This window comes from Myxocyprinus asiaticus, chromosome 19 (assembly GCF_019703515.2).
Source record: "Myxocyprinus asiaticus isolate MX2 ecotype Aquarium Trade chromosome 19, UBuf_Myxa_2, whole genome shotgun sequence".
In the NCBI taxonomy this organism is placed as follows: Eukaryota; Metazoa; Chordata; class Actinopteri; order Cypriniformes; family Catostomidae; genus Myxocyprinus; species Myxocyprinus asiaticus.
The window spans coordinates 23015910-23036064 of NC_059362.1; the positions used below are offsets into that span (position 1 = coordinate 23015910).

General features: G+C 44.5%; 1 pseudogene; it reads left to right on the forward strand.

Moving 5' to 3' along the window:
* Positions 1 to 20155, forward strand: part of LOC127456745 (sec1 family domain-containing protein 2-like) — a 319933-nt pseudogene that overhangs the window by 273274 nt on the left and 26504 nt on the right.

Sequence of the window (20155 nt, forward strand, 5' to 3'; positions counted from 1 at the left end):
CAAAAAGGAGGTGAGACAGTTCATGGTGCTGGCTGGCTATTATAGAAGGTTTCTGACTAATTATTCGGACGTCACCAGCCCGCTGACTGATCTAACTAGAAAGGGAGCCACAGACCCGGTCCAGTGGACGAAGCCGTGCCAACAGGTTTTTATGCAGTTTGTGGCGGACCGTTGTTACATGTTCCTGATTTCTCTCTCCCTTTTGTTTTACAGACCTACGCATCGGACAGGGGGTTGGGAGCTGTGTTGTCCCAGCGGGTCGAGGGGGAGGAGCACCCGGTGCTCTACATCAGTCGGAAGCTCTCGGCAAGAGAGGCGAGGTATAGCACCTTTGAGAATGAGTGGCAGGCCATCAAGTGGGCGGTCCTCACCCTTCGGTATTACCTCTTGGGATGGGCTTTTACCCTCTGTTTGGTCCACACCCCGCTCCAGTGGCTCCATCGCATGAAGGATACCAATGCACAGATCACTCGTTGGTATCTGGCTCTTCAGCCGTTTAAGTTCGAGTTGATCCACAGGCCGGGTGCGCAGATGGCTTTTACTGACTACCTCTCTAAGAATGGGGGGGGGTACTAGTCAGGCCAGATTGCTCCCTGGCCTGAGTCGGGCGATGGGGTATGTGGTAGTGGGGGCGTGGTCAAGCACTGGCTTGTGAATGGAAAGCAAGATCGGGAGATGAGAACAGTAAGGATCATCACCTGTCAATGATTGTCTCTAACAGCTGTTTGTCATTGCAGTGAGAGTGGAGATGGAGTTAAGAGCGAGCCAGATGCCAGTGGAGGAGAGAGAGACATGCACACACACCGCTGAGCCTGTGTGGCATGAGAGTGTTGCGAAGAGAGTGTTTTTTGTTTGAGTAGAAAATAAATACCTTATTGAGTTGAAGTTTATCGTTCCCGATTCCTCCTGTTACAGTGCTCAGTGAGTGTATAATGTTTATGTAATGTGGCTTTACTTTTAAAACAGTGTGTATTTTATCATTTATGGATTGGCCCCATTCAATTACATTGAAAGTGCATCACTGTAACCACGATTTTTAAATAAACGAGAGACAAGTGAAAAAAAAACAAATTTGTGGTAAGCAACATTACGCCACAAATGCTGTCGATTGTGTTCAACTTGTTTAAGAATGTTTTATTGGCAAAAACTTTTACTAGCATCATAAATGGCCCCTAGGGTAAACATTAAAAAATAATAATAATTATTATATAATCCCATAAAAAATATTTTGTTTTATGAAATGTTTTAAACCTGCACTATCAAGTTAAAGGGCAGTCACACAACATTTTGCACTCCATTCACTCCCATTCAAACGACTAACAGCTTTTCACCCCAAGATGCCTTGATATTCCTCAGGCATGTTATATTTGCCATGCCATTCTATCTTCCGAAAAACAAACATTCACATCCGAATCTGCCTGCATCCCTCCATCCTTATCTCCCACTGAACTGTCAGAAGCACAAGAGCAAGAGATAAGAGGAGAGACTCAAGAGGCTAAATAGCATGGCATTTGGGAAAGAAAACAAGCAAACCAAAACAAACAGCCAGCAGGCTATTTATGAAAGTAGTGATATTTGGGCTGACATTACACACAGATAATGCCCTGAGAGAAAGAGAGGGCAGAGACAGATAGAGGAGATGAGAAGCTGAGTCATGCACTCCTCCCATTTTATTTGTGAGGTGTTTTGATATCTAGCACAAATCAGGATTTCTTGAACTGTCTAGCAGAGATGGAAAAAACACTTCTCTGTCTTTCAGGAACCAGGGATGACACATTTGCCATTTAAAAAGCACAAACTCAATAGTGTGGATCAGCTTCCAGCTCTCAGTATATAAATATTTAAACCAAATGCAGATTATAGCTTTACACAAACACACACATATCCAGAGAGTGCTGGTTGTGTTGGGTTTTCACCAATAGGTATTTTTTAGATTGAGTTATATAACTGCAAGCACACAAACACACACACACACACACACACACACACACACACATACACACACACACACACACACACACTGTGTCTTCTCTGAGGGCATAAAGAGTTCTTCAAAAAGAGCATCATTTTACTTTGGCACTTTAGCAAGCTCATCCATCCACACAAAGAAAGACTGCAAGAGCCCTATATGTCCTGCTGCACTGAACACAGACTGACACGTTTACAGTAAACATACTGCATGGCTTAAGTGAGTATATGCAGAGACAGCCTTAGAAGCCTTAATTAATGGTAAGTCCTAGTCTTACAATGTGCTGAGAGGCACTGTGTAACTACTGAGCATGCATTCAGGTGTTTCTTTGACACTTTTGGCCCTGTGGACTCGTTGAAAATAAACCTCCTTAAAACACCCTTTCACGCTATCACAAATTTATTTAATTTATCTACTAACAAAGTCCAACAGTGGATATTCATGCATCACAAAGAATTCTCATTTCCACAACATCTTAAATTATCATTCATTCTTTGGTGGAAATTACATTTTAAACATTTTATTATTTTTTTATTTTTATAAATTGGCAGGCTCTTTTGTGTTGCAAATATTTATTTCATAGCTAGTACTGTATGTGTCCTAAATACACACCAATTCAATTATATTTTCACACATTTTATATAATTTGACAAAATTACACCTTGGTTGGAAATGAAGCTATACGCAAAGCATAATTTAAATTAATTTAAACCGACTGATCTCTGTTCAGGAGACTCTGGGCTGTCAGTTAAGGGTTAAACTTTCGATACATGGAGTAATGTGACAAAACAACATGGCGCTAACCACAGCGGAGTTTGTCTTTGAGAGAAATGGCAACAAAACTACATCTGGTAAAAAAAACAGAATTAAGTTTATACATTGAAACCTGATTGAGTCAAAAGATTAGAGTCTCTAGCTTCATCCGATATATAATTTTCTTTTAATTTGAGCAATTTATTGCGAAACGCCACGCTGCTAAATACAGCATACACTAATGTGTACTTTAGTGCATTTTTTCTTTAGAAATCCTAAACGTACTGTGTACGATCACACTGAGAATCAGTGGGTTCATCCAAAAGCTGAAGAGGCTTTATATGGAGTTAGGATGAAAATAAGGTGCATTTCAAATTGTTCTGAGACCAGTGCAGACAGACAGCACACTGGAGGTTAAGTCATTCACTAAATAAGGAGGAAGGGAACATCCTATAGCTCGCTATGCAGCTAAGTGCTTTCACTCCTAAAATCCGACTAAATGTTCAGTTTCAGGCTGCAGATGATGTTTGTATCACTCAACATGTTTGGCAAACATGGGACAATGGTAATCAACACAAAGATTTTGAATGAATAATCTATAATTTTATTTTAACATGGTCAGCAGTGATTGGATGATGCTGACCATTACTTTGAATCAGAATTAATTATGCTAATTTCTGATGTTATGTCTGTAACATCTCAAAAACATAAAAAACCAACACTCCTGGTAACAAACAATTTGACTTTCTACAGCTTGGTATTATTTAAAATTTCACAACTTAGTCCCGCTGTTCACATACATGTTGCCATCAATGTTAGATAAACTATTTGCTCAAAATTTATTTTATTTTGTTTTATTTTTATTTTATTCTTTTGTTTGTTGTTGCATGTTTATTAGGTTACTAGTTATAAATCAAAAAGGGAAATGGAAAATGCACACAGCAGTCACACTCGGATCTCAGGAGGTTAAATTGGAAATGACATCAAATTTTTGTAAAAACTGATATACATTATTTTGACATAATAAATGCTGAAATGGCTTATGTTTATTTTATTCTTTGTTTAGATTATAATAGCTAATAAAATGTGAGAATTATGATTTGTAATATTGATTATTTTAACAATGAAAGTCTGGGTCTGGGACAAGGGTAAAACCATAAAATCTATACATTAAAAACATTAGAAAAGTAGCACAAATAAATGATGAAGTCATGGTAAAAAGTTTCCAAGACAGTTTTAATGTGATCTTCATATAACAAAAAGAAAAACATTTAGATCTGTTAGTTCTTAAAAAATCAACTGCTTGTCTGTAGTTGATGAAACTCTCATTGATAATAATAGCAAAGGGATTAATATTGGAGTATAGGGCCATGCAGAGGTCAAGTCTCATAAGTCTCATAACCGAGTTGCTCATGAAATGCAAGGAAATATGAGACTGGATTTCAAGATGACTTTGGGACTCTTTTTTAAAATATCTTCCTCATGCCATTTTCTACCAATAACAATAAGAGTGTTATGGTACCCTGTAGCACATTATGTTCTCTGTTCAACATTAGCACAGTAATACCGTAATATTCTATACTAGATCATAAACCAAAGACAGAAATGTTTATAATTGACATCATACTTTGAGCAAAATCTCCATATATTGCATTTTAGCTGTGATTTAGGTATTGGGAACATTAGCTGTTACTATTGGTACATGTTGGTCCCTTGTCTAAATCTTCCATCAGTCCTCTGAGCTGATTAACCACTCCCATCCTGTAGTCTTACATAAGTGTGCTGCTTCAGTTGTTTAGCATCTGTGGTCAGGACTGCAGGTTTGGCAGGACCGTAGAGGTTTCACTGGCAGAGCTGAATGTCTTATTTCTCAGGTGCAAGTTTGTTTAGATCTGATTGAGGGATAGGTGGCTCTCTCATTACCAAGCATTCCACAGCAGCTACAGGATGGTGTGCCAGCCTCACCCACCCATAACGCTGAAGGCAACAGCACGCTGACATTCCATCCTCTATTTGTCTTTTCAGAGTCTCTCTTTGCTTTCAGCACCATCAGTGTTACTGGAATGACAACAAAGTTTGTTTATGTCAAACCTTTGCTCACGTTTTCTCCTCTTTAATGAAAGTTCGATTTTCTCTCTTGCTCTTTCATACATTGGTTTAATTCCCCAAACTGTGAGTGCAGTGTGCAAATTATGACGCACCCCATGTTAGTAAAAGCACTTAAAAGTGCATATTGTTTTGCATGTATACCTAAGTGTATATACATATGTTTCAACAGCTTTTTAAATAAAGTTTCAGTAATCACAGAAGTCAAATTACAAGCTGATCAAAGTGAATGTTTTCATATGGCAATAAATAGATGCTTTCAAAATGAAATTGCTCATCTGTGGAGGTAACCATAGCAACAGTACTCATATAATAGATGAGTTAGATGCAGCGCAACTCAGACAACAGAACGCAGGTGTCTCGAGATGCACTTTTAAAAGTTTTTTGAAGACATTCTATTTTTACCTGATACAGCGTCTAAAAAGAGCACTCAAGATGTTTAAAAAACAGTGTGATGTGGCGCAACGATCAAAGACATCTACCTAGTGCATGTTTACATAGAAAAACAATGGAAAAAGAGCACAGACAAATACAAAATGTGTATGGTGTGAATGGCCCTTTAGACTGTACATTAACAAAACATAACTATCATTATTTATTATAGATTTACATATCACAAATATACCAAAAAGTAATTAAAAAAAAAAAAGTAAATAAATTCACACACTGAGTGAGTTCAGATTAAATTTTGATAAATTCATGAGCTGTTCCCTTCTAATGAAAAGAGCTTTTGTCCTCTGATTCCCCTTCACCAACATAATTCAATCTAATGTACAGCCAATGCTACCTCCTAACAACACACACACACACACAACATAGACTGTCTTTGTTTCTGTGCATGTGAGAAAGACAAAATGTCTTGTGTGCATCTCCTCATTAGTTTTCATTATCAAAACAGTTTCTTAGACAATTGGATGTGAGAAACGGAAAGAAACCAGACAAAAATCTAAACTCTCCATCTAAATCTTTAGATAAAGGATTGCCTGACTAAATATATATAATGCCTAGTCTTGGCTCATAAAATGTATCAATGTGGAATCACAGTTAATGATAAAACAGAACTAAGCTTTACTGTGTCAAGGAGTTGCCACTGCCAAGTCTTAAAACTACAGTACCATTGTTCCTGGTTCTACCCATCTTTATCAAGAAACACTTTCAAGACACACAGAACACCAAGAACAGGATTTTGATTAGGTTTGAATTTGAATCTTAGGGTGTGTTCACACTTGGCAGGTTTGGTTCGATTAAAACGAACTCTGGTGCGATTGCTCTGTTATTGTGGTTCATTTGAACAAGTGTGAACGCTGCCACCCGGACCTTGGTGCGCATCAAACAAGCAGACCGAGACCGCCTGAATAGTGGGTCTCGGTCCGCTTCCAAATGAACTCTTGTGCGGTTCGATTGATATATGAACGCAGCATGGACCAAAGACATCTAAACGGACCAATAACCAGAAGTAATTTGCCTAATACTGACCTCAAGCATACCTGGTTCTTCTCACCATAGCAGTTATGTTGCCCATTACAGTCCATTACAGGCATCGGAACTGCCATCAGCTGTCCTTGCAGCATATCTTCGTTTGTGTGTGCAACAGAGGAATTCCTGGCGCTGTTTTGACTCCTTTAAACATTTTATTAGCTCTTCGTTTGTTCTCAGCTGGTAAAAATACCACCATCTATACATAATACATCCAACGAGCGCATTTAGCCCAGCAGCCAGCATTGTTTTGGATGTTCGGCAAGTTCCGTCGCAAAATATACGTCATAAAAGCTGTCCAATCAGGTTGTGACTTTTTCCTGATGCCTTTTGTTTTCTATCTTTAGGTTCGGTGTTAAAAATGCCAGTGTGAATGCTAAGTGAACCAGGACTAAATGTATCATTTTCTTTTTTGGTCCGGACCAAGAGAACCAAGAGAACCGAACTACAAGTGTGAACACACCCTTAGTGTGAAGATTTGACCACGAGTCTGAGTCTGGTTCTGTGTGTTTCTTTTCAAGAGAATGATTATACTTATGACACTATATATGTGTGTGGGTCAGGTTTTGCCTACATTGTGGGGACCAGAAAATGATTAAATAAACACTAAAAAATGCAACAACAAAAAAATTGCATGAGGGTTAGATTTAGGGGACAGAAAATATGATTAGCTCAGTATAAAAACAATAGAAGTCAATGGAACGTCCCCACCATTATAGAAAAACGAACGTGTGTGTGTTTTCGTACTTGCATACAATATGAAGTTATTATATGGATTTTGGCAGTCATTGTATATTTGAATATCTCCTCACTACACATACATTTCTTTATGTGTAGACAGCAAGAAAGAGTGATTATTACATTAAAGGGATAGTTCATCCAAATCTCTCATCATGTACTCTCCCTCATGCCATCCCAGATGTATGTGATTTTCTTTCTTCTGCAGAACACAAACAAAGATTTTTAGAAGAATATCTCAGCACTGTTTGTCCTTACAATGCAAGTAAATGGTGACCAGCCATTCCAAGTTCCAAAAATCACATAAAGGTCACTTAAAAGTAATCCATGAGACTCCAGTGTTTAAAATCGTCATGGTTACTTGTGTAACCTCTGTTCCCTGATGGAGGGAACGAGAAGTTGGTGTCGATGTAGTGACACTAGGGGTCACTCTTGGGAGCCCGAGACACCTCTGGTCTTTGACAAAAGGCCAATGAAAATTGGCAAGTTGTATTTGCATGCCACTCCCCCGGACATACGGGTATAAAAGGAGCTAGTATGCAACCACTCATTCAGGTTTTATGCTGAGGAGCCGATATAAGGTCCGGCCATTTCAGCGGGTAGTTCAGCGTTGTGGCAGGAGGGACCAATGTCTCGTTCCCTCCATCAGGGAACGGAGGTTACACCAGTAACCATGACGTTCCCTATCTGTCACTCACTCGACGTTGGTGTCGATGTAGTGACACTAGGGACGGGTTACGTGAACTGGCGGTGTGTTGTGGGCAGACTTGCTGTGTGCCTCATAGCCAGCACACCAGGTCGACACGTAACCTCCCCCAACACAGTTATGAGTGTCAAACGGCCCTTTCTGGGGACAAGTCGACTACCCAAAAGATAGAGACAGGCTTAACCCAGTCGTGGCCTCTTTTCCCCTTCTTTTTTTCCACTCCCTAAAAAACATGGGGGATTATCCAACTGGGCCGCCAGGTCTAGTCAGGGGGTGTCCCTCCCAAGGGGAGGACACCGCAGAGACCACACCTCGCCCCAAGAGAGGGGGGGATATTTTCAAGTGGAAAAATACGTCACATGGTCTTTCCAACCAAGTGGAGAGCCTTCAAGGTAGATCCTGCCCAATGGGGGAGGAGTTACTACAAACATGGAGACTGGGGCAGAGGGGCTCTGCTCAAGGAAGACGCAGTTTGCCAGCAGGGAAACGAACTAGCGGAAGATATAGATCGCATGGGGTTTAGCCTTACAGGGAACCACCACATGCGGAGCACCTACCCCAGAACAGGGCTCTTAGTTAGCGCGTGTACTGGGCCGGCAGTGAGTCTCTCTGAAAACTCCACTGCCACAGGGCTGGGAGGAAGTCAACCAGGGAACAAAATTTTTTGAACACTACTGGGAATTAACGGCGCACCTCTTCAGCTCAAAAGGAGGTGGAAGGCACTATGTGCAAGCGATACACCCGGCCGGCTATCCCGGGCTTATCCGCTTGTGTTGTGTGCCACTACCTGGGACGAAACCGGTTCCACCCGGAGGTTGTAGAACCTTGCAAATGTGTTGGGTGTTGCCCAGCCTGCTGCTCTGCAAATGTCTGTTAGAGAGGCACCTCTGGCCAGGGCCCAAGAAGCCGCTATACCACGGGTAGAATGGGCTCGTGGCCCTACCGGGGGCGGCATGTTTTGGGCGAGATATGCCATGGTTATGGCGTCAACGAGCCAGTGGGTGATCCTCTGCTTGGAGACAGCGCTTCCTTTCCGCTGTGCACCAAAGCAGACAAAGAGCTGCTCAGAGACTCTAAAGCTCTGCGTGCGATCCAAATAGATGCGTAAAGCATGCACCGGACACAGCAACGACAGGGCTGGGTCTGCCTCCTCCTGGGGCAGCGCTTGCAGGTTCACCACCTGGTCCCTAAAAGGAGTGGTGGGAACCTTGGGCACATAGCCCGGTCGGGGTCTCAGGATCATGTGAGAATAACCCGGACCGAATTCCAGGCACGTTTCGCTGACAGAGAACGCTTGCAGGTCACCTGCCCTCTTGATGGAAGTGAGCGCAGTCAGGAGGGCAGTCTTCAAGGAGAGTGTCTTATGCTCGGCTGACTGCAAAGGCTCAAATGGGGCTCTCTGTAGACCCTGAAGAACTACGGAGAGATCCCATGAGGGAACGAGGGGCGGTCTGGAGGGATTCAGCCTCCTGGCGCCTCTTAGGAACCTGATGATCAGGTCGTGCTTCCCTAAGGACTTACCATCAACTGCGTCGTGGTGTGCTGCTATGGCAGCAATGTACACCTTCAAGGTGGAAGGGGACAGCCTCCCTTCCAGCCTCTCCTGCAGGAAGGAAAGCACTGATCCAACTGCGCATCTCTGGGGGTCTTCGTGTCGAGAAGAACACCACTTAGTGAATAGACACCACTTAAAAGCTTACAGGCGCCTAGTAGAGGGGGCCCTAGCCTGAGTGAACGTGTCTACCACCGCAGGTGGTAGGCCACTTAGGTCTTCCACATCCCGTCCAGGGACCAGACATGGAGATTCCAGAGGTCTGGGCGTGGGTGCCAGAGGGTGTCCCATCCCTGAGAAAGAAGGTCCTTCCTCAGGGGAATTTGCCAGGGGGGAGCTGTCGTGAGGAGCGTGAGGTCCGAGAACCACGTCTGGGTGGGCCAGTAGGGTGCTACCAGGACGACCTGCTCCTCGTCCTCCCTGACCTTGCACAGAGTCTGTGCAAGCAGGCTCACTGGGGGAAACGCATATTTGCGAATGCCAGGAGGCCAGCTGTGTGCCAGCGCATCTATGCCGAGGGGAGCCTCGGTGAGGGCGTACCAGAGTGGGCAGTGGGAGGATTCTTGGGAGGCGAACAGGTCCACCTGTGCCCGACCAAATCGACTCCAAATCAGCTGGACCACCTGAGGGTGGAGTCTCCACTCTCCCCTAAGGGAAACCTGCTGTGACAGCACATCCGCTGTAATGTTGAGGTTGCCCAGGATGTGAGTGGCTCGCAGCAACTTGAGGTGCTGCTGACTCCGGAGGAGGAGACGGCGGGCGAGTTGTGACATACAGCGAGAGCACAGACCGCCTTGGCGGTTGACATATGCTACCGCTGCCGTGCTGTCCGTCCGAACTAGCACGTGCTTGCCCTGGATCAACGGCCGGAACCTCCGCAGGGCAAGCAGAATTGCCAGTGACTTAAGGCAGTTGATGTGCCAACGCAGTCGGGGACCCGTCCAGAGGCCGGCGGCTGCATGCCCATTGCAAACAGCACCCCAGCCCATTTTGGAGGCATCTGTCATGACCACGACGCGCCTGGAGAATAGTTCTAGGGGAACACCTGCTCGTAGAAACAAGAGGTTGGTCCAAGGGCTGAAAAGGAAGGGAGGACTTTGTACTGATACACCTGACCCTCGAACGCGAACCACAGGAAGGGTGTGTGTCGAGGAAGGATCGAGACGTGAAAGTACGCATCCTTCAGGTCTACCGCCGCGAACCAATCTTGATGCCGGATGCTCGCTAGAATGCGTCTTTGTGTCAGCATCTTGAACGGGAGTCTGTGTAAAGCCCGGTTCAGTACTCGCAGGTCCAAGATTGGCCACAACCCACCACCTTTATTCGGTATGATGAAGTAGGGGCTGTAAAACCCTTTCTTCATCTCGGCTGGAGGGACAGGTTCTATCGCGCCCTTCCGTAGGAGGGTAGCGATCTCCGCGCGCAGGGTAACAGCGTTTTTGCCCTTGACCAAGGTGAAGTGATACTGCTGAACCTGGGCGGGCGCCTGGCGAACTGAATTGCGTAGCCGAGTCGGACGGTCCGGACCAGCCACCGTGATGGATTGGGAAGCGCAAGCCATGCGTCCAAATTCCGCGCGAGAGGGACCAAGGGGATAATGTCGTCGGACGTACCGGCAGGTGGGGCCTCATGGTGGGGTGGAGCGCGCGGTGCCACAGCATGTCGTGGCCGTGCTGAGTCTAGGGACATTAAAGCACTTACCTGGCTCCTTGTGACCACCCCCGGAACAGCCTGAGACGAGGGAGGAAGAGGCCTGTCCTCGTAACCCGTGGAGGCTGCCACATCGGGGGCAGCTGTGTGCCACAGCTGGGCGCTCAGGGGCGGAAAGGGCACTGCTGGAGCGCCAATCCTGCAAGAAAAAGCCCGTGGACGGTAGTCGTGGTGACGACCGTACACACTGGGTATGTGACCCAGGGAGGAAGGAAGCCGCTCTTTTGCTGAACTGTTGGGTACCGCAGCCACTTGGGCATGCAGCGAAATCAAACAAAAAGGCAACAAAAGATTTTCCACCCGGCCCTCCACCGGGGGATGGAGTGGTCTTTCTACCAGCTCCACGTGAGTGGGTTCCCTCGTCCCTGGGTTGCCCGTCTCAGGGGCGCTTCGAGGACCTCCGTGGGTTCTTCGGCACCGGCTGTGAGACGGGTGGCATCGGCTTCCTGCGGTGGGCTCCACGCCGGGGCCGGGCCGGAGGGGCGGGCTGCGGCGGAGCCGGTGTAGTCACCGCAGGGGGACACCCTTGGAGATGAGCAGACGGGGTGCGGGATCTTGAGCTGCGCCGGGGCAGGATGTGCCGGATTGCTTCCGTCTGCTGCTTTACCGTCGAGAACTGCTGGGCAAAGTCCTCAACGGTGTCACCGAATAGGCCCGCCTGGGAAATGGGGGCAGCAAGGAACCGTGTCTTGTCGGCCTCGCCCATCTCGACCAGGTTGAGCCACAGGTGGCGCTCCTGGACTACTAGTGTGGCCATCGTCCGCCCGAGAGACCGCGCCATGACCTTTGTCGCCCGGAGGGCGAGGTCGGTCACCGAGTACAGTTCCTGCATCAAATCTGGGGCAGAACTACCCTCGTGCAGTCCTTTCAGCGTCTTGGCTTGGTGGACCTGCAGGAGAGCCATGGCGTGCAGGGCAGAGTCAGCTTGTCCAGCAGCGCTGTATGCCTTTGCCGTCAGGGACGACGTGAGCCTACAGGGCTTGGACGGGAGCTTAGGGCGTCCACACCAGGTGGCGGCGCTCTGCGGGCATAAGTGCACCGCGAGGGCCTTATCTACCGGGGAATCGCCGTATAGCCCCTGGCCGCCTCGCCATCGAGGGTAGTGAGAGCGGGGGAACTGCAGAGTCAGGGTCGGGCAGTAAAAGGTGCCTCCCACGACTTCGTCAGCTCCTCATGCACCTCCAGGAAGAATGGCACTGGAGCGGGGCGCGGCTGTTTTGAGCGGCGCCGCGAGCCCAGAAACCAATCATCGAGCCTCGAGGGTTCAGGGCAGAGTGGAGGGTTCCACACTAGCCCGACGCTCGTGGCCGCCTGGGAAAGCATGTCTGTCATTTCGGCATCGGCCTGTAACTGGGCGACTGTCCCCGAAGGCGGAAGCCCAGCTGAGGCTTCTGCGTCCGACTGGACAAGCCTGCTCTCCGATGCTGCGCTCGAGAGCTCATCATCTTCGCGGGCCCCGAACAAGATGCTAGACTCACCGTGCGATGAGCCGGCGAACTCATCCGGAAGCTCGATTGGGGCAGACAAGCGTGCTAGGGAATGGGAGGTCCGCGGGGGGATACCCGGCGAAGGCAATCCCATTGAGGTCTCCAAATCGCCCCCAGTGCTAGCCGCACTGACCTCATACCCGTAGGTAGGAGGACCGAGGCGGGGAGCTGCTGGGGCGACCGCAACGTTGCCATGGTCATGTTCTCGCAGTGAGAACATGAACCATTCATAAACGCTGCCTCCATGTGGGTCGAGCCCAGACACGAAAGACAGCGATCATGACCATCCGAAGTTGAGAGAAAACGACCGCAACCAGGAATAACACACGATCGGAAAGGCATCTTTAGAAAGACGCGTCTTTAAAAAGACATTCCGTGTGTGCGCTCTTTTAGAGAAATATACTCTTTTAGAGGGGAAAAATGCTCTTTCAGAAGATATACTCTCTAGTTTTTCTGCCGAAGCGCCCAGGGGCGTTCTCTGCAGTGAACCAGTGCAGAGGAGGGAGAAGCCGCTGAAATGTGCCATCAGATCCAGCAGAGGTGAATGAACAGTGCTATTCAGCTCAATGAGCATGACCGTTCGGCTCCGAAGAGAAAATCTGAATGAGTGGTTGCATACCAGCTCCTTTTATACCCGTATGTCCGGGGGAGTGGCATGCAAATACCACTCACCAATTTTCATTGGCCTTTTATCAAAGACCAGAGGTGTCTTGGGCTCCCAAGAGTGACCCCTAGTGTCACTACATCGACACCAACGTCGAGTGAGTGACAGATAGGGAAATATATCTTCTGAAGTGATATGATAGGTGTGGGTGAGAAACAGATCAATATTTATGTACTTTTTTAATTAGAAATCTCCACTTTCTCTTTCAAAATATGAATGTGGAAGTGAAAGTGGAGGTTTATAGTAAAAATATTAGCTTAAATATTGATCTGTTCTCACTCACACTTATCATATCACTTCAGAAGACATGGATTTAATCGCTAGAGTTGTATCAATTACTTTTATGCTGCCTTTATGTGATTTTTGGAGCTTCAAAGGTTGGTCACCATTCACTTGCATTGTAAGGACCAAGAGAGCTGAAATATTTTTCTAAAAATCTTTGTTTGTGTTCTGCAGAAGAAAGAAAGTCATACATATCTGTAGGGCTCCACAATTAATCGTATTTTAATTGTGATCACGATTTCTTTCTCTCACAGTTAATTAGGCATAATCGTCTGAGATATTAGTGAGCTAGCAAACAGAAAATATCTGCCAGGTGTTGAAAATTGTTGCTCATTTTAATTATAGGCTGTGTCTACAGATGATAGACCAAATTACAAGCTCTTTTTAAGTCTATTTATTTATTTATTTATTTTTCTCCCCTTTTCTCCCCAATTTGGAATGCCCAATTCCCAATGCGCACTAAGTCCTCGTGGTGGCGTAGTGACTCGCCTCAATCCGGGTGGCGGAGGACGAATCTCAGTTGCCTCCGCATAATCTCAGAGACCAATCAATCTGCGTATTTTATCACGTGGCTTATTGAGCAAGTTACCGCAGAGAGTGCATGTGGAGGCTTCACGTTATTCTCCGCAGCATCCACGCAGAACTCACCACGTGCCCCACCAAGAGCGAGAACCACATTATAGCGACCACAAGGAGGTTAACCCAACATGACTCTACCCACCCTAGCAACCGGGCCAATTGGTTGCTTAGGAAGCCTGACTGGAGTCACTCAGCACATCTTACATCTATTTTTAACGCAACTGACCCTTCACGCACTCTTCAGAAGTTCGCCACTGACCAATCACTGTTTCGCTTTCGAGCATGCGCTGAAATACCCGCAGATGTTAACGATGTCTCGTATGTGCAGGGCTTTGATTGATTACACTAGACCAGCGCTGTTGAAAAAGAGAGTTGGGACACTATTTGAACTCGCCGCCACGCGGTCATGTGGTTCTTGTAGCTCTCAATAGTTCCTAACAAATCTGTGCTGTCAACATGTTTGAATGGGTTTAAGTGGGACAGACAGCATCAGCGACTATATTTGCAGCAATTATCGATAAATATTACCACTTAATGTGCATTGATTACTACGTTGACTACATTTATAGTAGCATATTACTCTGGGGAGTGATGGAGAGACAGCATTAATCAGTTTTTCTGCATTTAATTTTGGAGGGAGGGGGGAATGCTCCCATAACGTAGAATATATTTACAGTATGTATGTATTAATATTTTTCTTGTGCTTCTATGGTCATAATTACTCACATCCTAATGTTATCTTATGTTAAGACATTCGCGTCAGCATGCACAACAAGTGAAGATCAATAAATGCAAACAACTGCTCAATTTAACCCAAGAAAGAAGTTTGGTCAATAGTGCAAAATAAACAAGGCAACCAACTGCATTCAACAAAACATTTTATTATATAATATATCCAGGGAGAGGGTAGATAAGTTTTTCCTTGAATGGGCAGTCTTCATAGAAACTCATTCAATTTCCTACAGGGAGAGAATGATGGCAGAAGCAGGCCAGGAGAGGCATACAAGTGTTCAAAATAGCCATTGCATTCTTTCTTTCACCGCAACAGTAGGAAGAAAAGGAGATCTGGACACCTGGACATAAGCGCTCAGTAAACTTCACTGGATGATGACTTTTATGGAAATAAAATGACAGCGCCTCTTACTATTATATATTATTATTATAATTGTATTTATTTATTATTTTTTTCCCCTGAATGTTCAATGTTGAGGGTGGGGTGGGGAAGGGGAGTGTTTATAAATGTTATTGTATGTATGACTATGTTCTTTTTTGCACTCCACTACTCTTACAATATACAGTTTTGGTATTTCTATGAAGCCTAAGCATATATACAGTTGCCAGTTTATTAGGTACACTGAGCTAAAATTAATACAGTCTATCAGTCCTGCAATATATCCTACCTTCATGAAGGTTATAATGTTCCGTTTTGTTGTTTAGAGGCGTTGATTCAACTCTATGATTATTTTGGAGGACACAGAGAGCTGTTTCTGACAATTACAAACCTTATTGCTTTTTGGATCATTTGTAGATAACTGGCTTGCTAGGTCATCAAAGTCAATCTCCCATGGTTTCACATGTCAGCTCTTCAACAGAAAAATATGTAAAGTAATTAGCTATCTGCAGTTATACTTTCTTTTTACTATGATCATCCACATTTATGCTGCTGATCTTATCACCCATCACTGATGAACTGTCAAACAAACGATGTGTGTAATGACTGAATTAACCAAGTAACAACCTTGCTAGATACAAGCTAGCCATGTTATCTAGTTGAGCTAGCTACCATTCATTGAAATTAGGTGTACTAATATGGTACGGTCTTGTACTGTGTTGCTAACTTTAACAACAAATATAATCACTAATGTTGGGAACCGAGAACGTGTACAGAACCAGTTCCATTCTTTAAAAAATACCGGAATCGTATGATCTCCAGCGTGCCATTTTACGGCGCTGCACTAGACTTGCATCAGCTGATACAGCTGATAGAGCTGGTACAGTCTTGAGGTGAAGCATCCCAGAAGCGTCCCAGACGCGGCAGTGTGCGGATAGTTTCGGTACCGAGTCTATTTTTGTCGCGTGGCTCACGCTGAACTCAGCGGCTCAGGTGCAATAGAAAACTAAAATAATCAGAAGATTTGCAAACAAATGAACAATGAACAATATTTAAACTGAACCAACTGTACACTACAATTAATAGGTCTGCATCTTGACCAATCTTTTTGGAAATTTCAGTCTTTCCCCATTCAAGCAGATAGGAGCTGTACATTTATGTCACTTGTTTACAAAGAAAACAGCTGCCCAGCCTGCCTGAGAGCGTTCCAAATATGACCACCGAGTGGACTGACTTGCCTTGAAATGGACTTTGGTATATTAACCAATCACGACCAAACGCTGATAAACAAGTGCATGTGACTGCCCGGTGTTGCCTTAGGAACCTAGAAAAGAGACGCTGCCAATGTGAAAGCCCAAACGCAAAGCATTGCTCACGCCCGCTCACAGAGTATGTGTGTATCCGGCATTACGAGTGGTTCTGTGCTCGATAGACATGAATTATATCTCGTACTCTCATTATAACAAGAACAGCGCTGTGCTCTTGAGTTCGGTTTGTGTGCATCGCTAACCTGTGCTGACCGCATTAAAAAGCGCTCAAGAATCACTTTAATTGCACGTTTGCGTAATTTCAAGTATGTCTGGCCATTAGAAGTGTCTAAAAAATCTAAAGTAACCCTATGGCACCAGGGTTTTGTGGGGATGTTTGGAAGGAGCAACAGAGCCTGTCAAAGCTGTCAACTGACTACTTGAATGTACTGAATGACCAGGTGTAACAGGGTTTTATGAGGCTTCAACTCAAATGGTAATTTTTATTTTTACACTCAAACGATAAATAGCTTTTCAGCTTAACAATTACACAGGCTCAGCGGGTGGGTGGGTGGGTGGGTGGGTGAGTGGGTGTGTGTGTGTGTGTGTGTGTGTGTAAGGCTCTCTCTCTCACCTCTACTGCCGTCTGGCTCGCTTTTAACTCCGTCTCCACTCTCACTGCAATGACAAACAGCTGTTAGAGACAATCATTGACAGGTGATGATCCTTTCCGTTCTCATCTCCCGATCTGGCTCTCCATTCACAAGCCGGCGCTAGACCATGTCCCCACTACCACACCAGGTAATACCATCAATGGATTATTTCATTCCTGATGGCACAAGCATATTCCAAGATGACTATGCCAAGATTCATCAGGCTCAAATTGTGAAAGAGTGGTTCAGGGAGCATGAGGAATCATTTTCACACATGAATTGGCCACCACAGAGTCCTGACCTTAACCCCATTGAAAGTCTTTGGGATGTGCTGGAGAAGACATTACGGAGAGGTTTGACTCTCCCATCATCAATACAAGAACTCGGCCAAAAATTTATGCAACTCTGGACATTGCATAAGGTTGTTGAAACAATGCCATGATGGCATTTTTTTTTTTTTTTCTTTTTTTTGGCCAGGCATTATTGTTTATTCCAAAAATAATAATACATGATTTTTTAAAGATAACTTAAAGTGTTAAAACTTTTATATTGGAAGTAAAGCATGGCCAAAACATAACTTCATTTTGGTCAAAAGGAATCGTTTAATAGTTTGTAGTTTTAACACTTTGTTCAACATGAGAGCAACATGTTTAATTTAAAAAAGTTTTTTTACATTGATATATAAGCAGTGGAAACAGACTTTTTTGTCCAAATTGTGCAACACTTTCATTAAATAATAATAATAATACATTCTCAAAGGGCAGAATAATCGTGATTAATAATCGTGATTAAAATTTCAGGCAAAATAATCTTGATTATCATTTTAACCATTAGCATGCATCCCTACACATCTGGCTTGTTATGAGGGTTAATAAATGTTGAGAGAATTCAAATTTTTGGGTGAACTATCCCTTTAATATTACTGTCGTGTGCAGAAACTAACTCTCTCCTCTATATCTGTGTGTGTAGGAGTCTCCAGTCTTGAGAAACTGACAATGGAACGAGCTCACTCTGCTCTGGAGAGCGTGTTTGAGACACTGAGGGGAATCAGTCATGCCCGAGACCACCTGAAGCAGTTCAGCTCTGTGTACACTCCCAGTGATGGAGTATAGCAGGTCAGTGACCCCCATAGTGGCTGTTATATAATATACAATTTACGTTTTCTCAAACACACAACGCCAGATATTAGCATTCAGCTATATACAACGTAAATGCAAAAGTGAACTTCACAAAACCAGATCCATGTAATTGATATCTTCCTTGTCTTTGTGAGTAAAAATGTATCTGGGCAAGGAAATAAAGCTACAGTTGCTTATTGGTTGGCTAGTTACTTTATTTGGAACGGCAACATGATGCATGATTAAAGTTGAATTCTAAGAAAACGTGTCGCGACTCGTACGTCTGCTAAAAACCTTTACTTCAGTGGAAAATTTACCATCAGAGGTTTATCCAGTATGCCAGGAAAGTTTTCATTGTAGCAAAACATGTGGAATACTTCTCGCATTAAGCCAAAATGAAAATATGAGGAATAAAATCACAATGTATCTTCACGTTTTTGTGACAAGTGAAGTTTCACTAAGAAACAGAGACTGGCTGTTTGTCACACATTAGCAAGGAAAAACAGCTACTGTAAATAATCCCATTGTCATAAAGACAAAGATAAGTATGTATAATAAATATAAAAATAATGCAAAAGTCAGCTTCATGGCTGGTAAGAAACATTTGTTGTCTGTAAATGTTCTCAATTCATCCACCAGGTGTGATGGGTAGGATGAAATGTTTTGGACCCTGCCTGTATCTGAACAATACTGAGCAAAATGTATCTGTGATTCATACATGTATTATATATTATATTGTCTGTCCATCCTGTACTGACTTTATGTGACTGTCTTTGACTACTGTAAGCTGTCATGCGTCAGAACCTTTTAACTACATTTTGTGTGAGAGAACTGAACATCCACTCTTGTACCCCTGAGAGTGTTTAATGTGCTCTTGAGTGCATTTGTGTCAGACAGTGAAAGAAAAAGAGCCAGACTGAGGGACGGGGGTAAAAAAAAGGGGGGATTATGTAACACACTAATGTACATGTGTGTTGCTTCTACTTTCCATAAACCAGAGAGCACTTTTGTCACAGGAAGACATGTGCTTCACTTAGAGGTGTACTGCACTGTTTCAGTAACATACCACAGCATTATTCTGCTCTATTATTAGGGTTGCCAACCATCCCGTATAATACTGAATCATCCTGTATTTGAGGGAACAAAATTGCATTCCGTATGAAATCCATACGAGACGCCATTTTTCACAAATTTTAGCGCATCACATCAAAACTGCTAAGAGAGAAATGGACTTTAGTTAAAATAAATTAATTTATTAATACAAATGTAAAGGTCAAAAATAAAACCAAAACTCCCACAAGGGGGAAAAACAACAAAGAAAGTAATCCGGGCTATGGAGGAAGGTAAACGGGGCACAGGACCGACTGGAACGAACAGGAACAAGGTAGGGGAACAGGATTGACAAGGAATGTGATCAAAAACACATATAGGACCGACAAGATCACGAAACGAACTGGCACTTGACAGCACACACGAGGAGACTACGAAGGAGAAAATAGGGGGGATAAATCAAATGGGTTAACAGGGGACAGGTGAGGCAAATTAACTAATAATAAGCAAACAATGAGGCAGGGTATGACATAAGACAGAGAGACACGCGGCGATACAGATACAAAACAAAGCCACGTGCTCTCACAAGACAACCCGAATGGCATGAGCGCACATCACAAAGACAATAAGGCAATATACGCCCATGACAACCGACAAAGAAGACGAGAGAATGCGTAGCAACGGCAAACAAAGCGATGCCACGCATTCTCACACTAAACGAAAACTGACCGTACATCGCGAGGCAAACGCCACGCGATGCACGCAACAGGCGACAAAAACAAGACAGGACACCTGTGCGAGAGTTCGGCCACAAACACACCCGACACCTTAGACCGAAGTGACCGAACCAAAGCACAACATGAAGACAGCTCGCGACCCGGGCGCACAGTGCAACACAAGGCGCACCCGTGTTCGCGAGAGACAGACAAACTATTGACGCGAGTGCATGCTGCC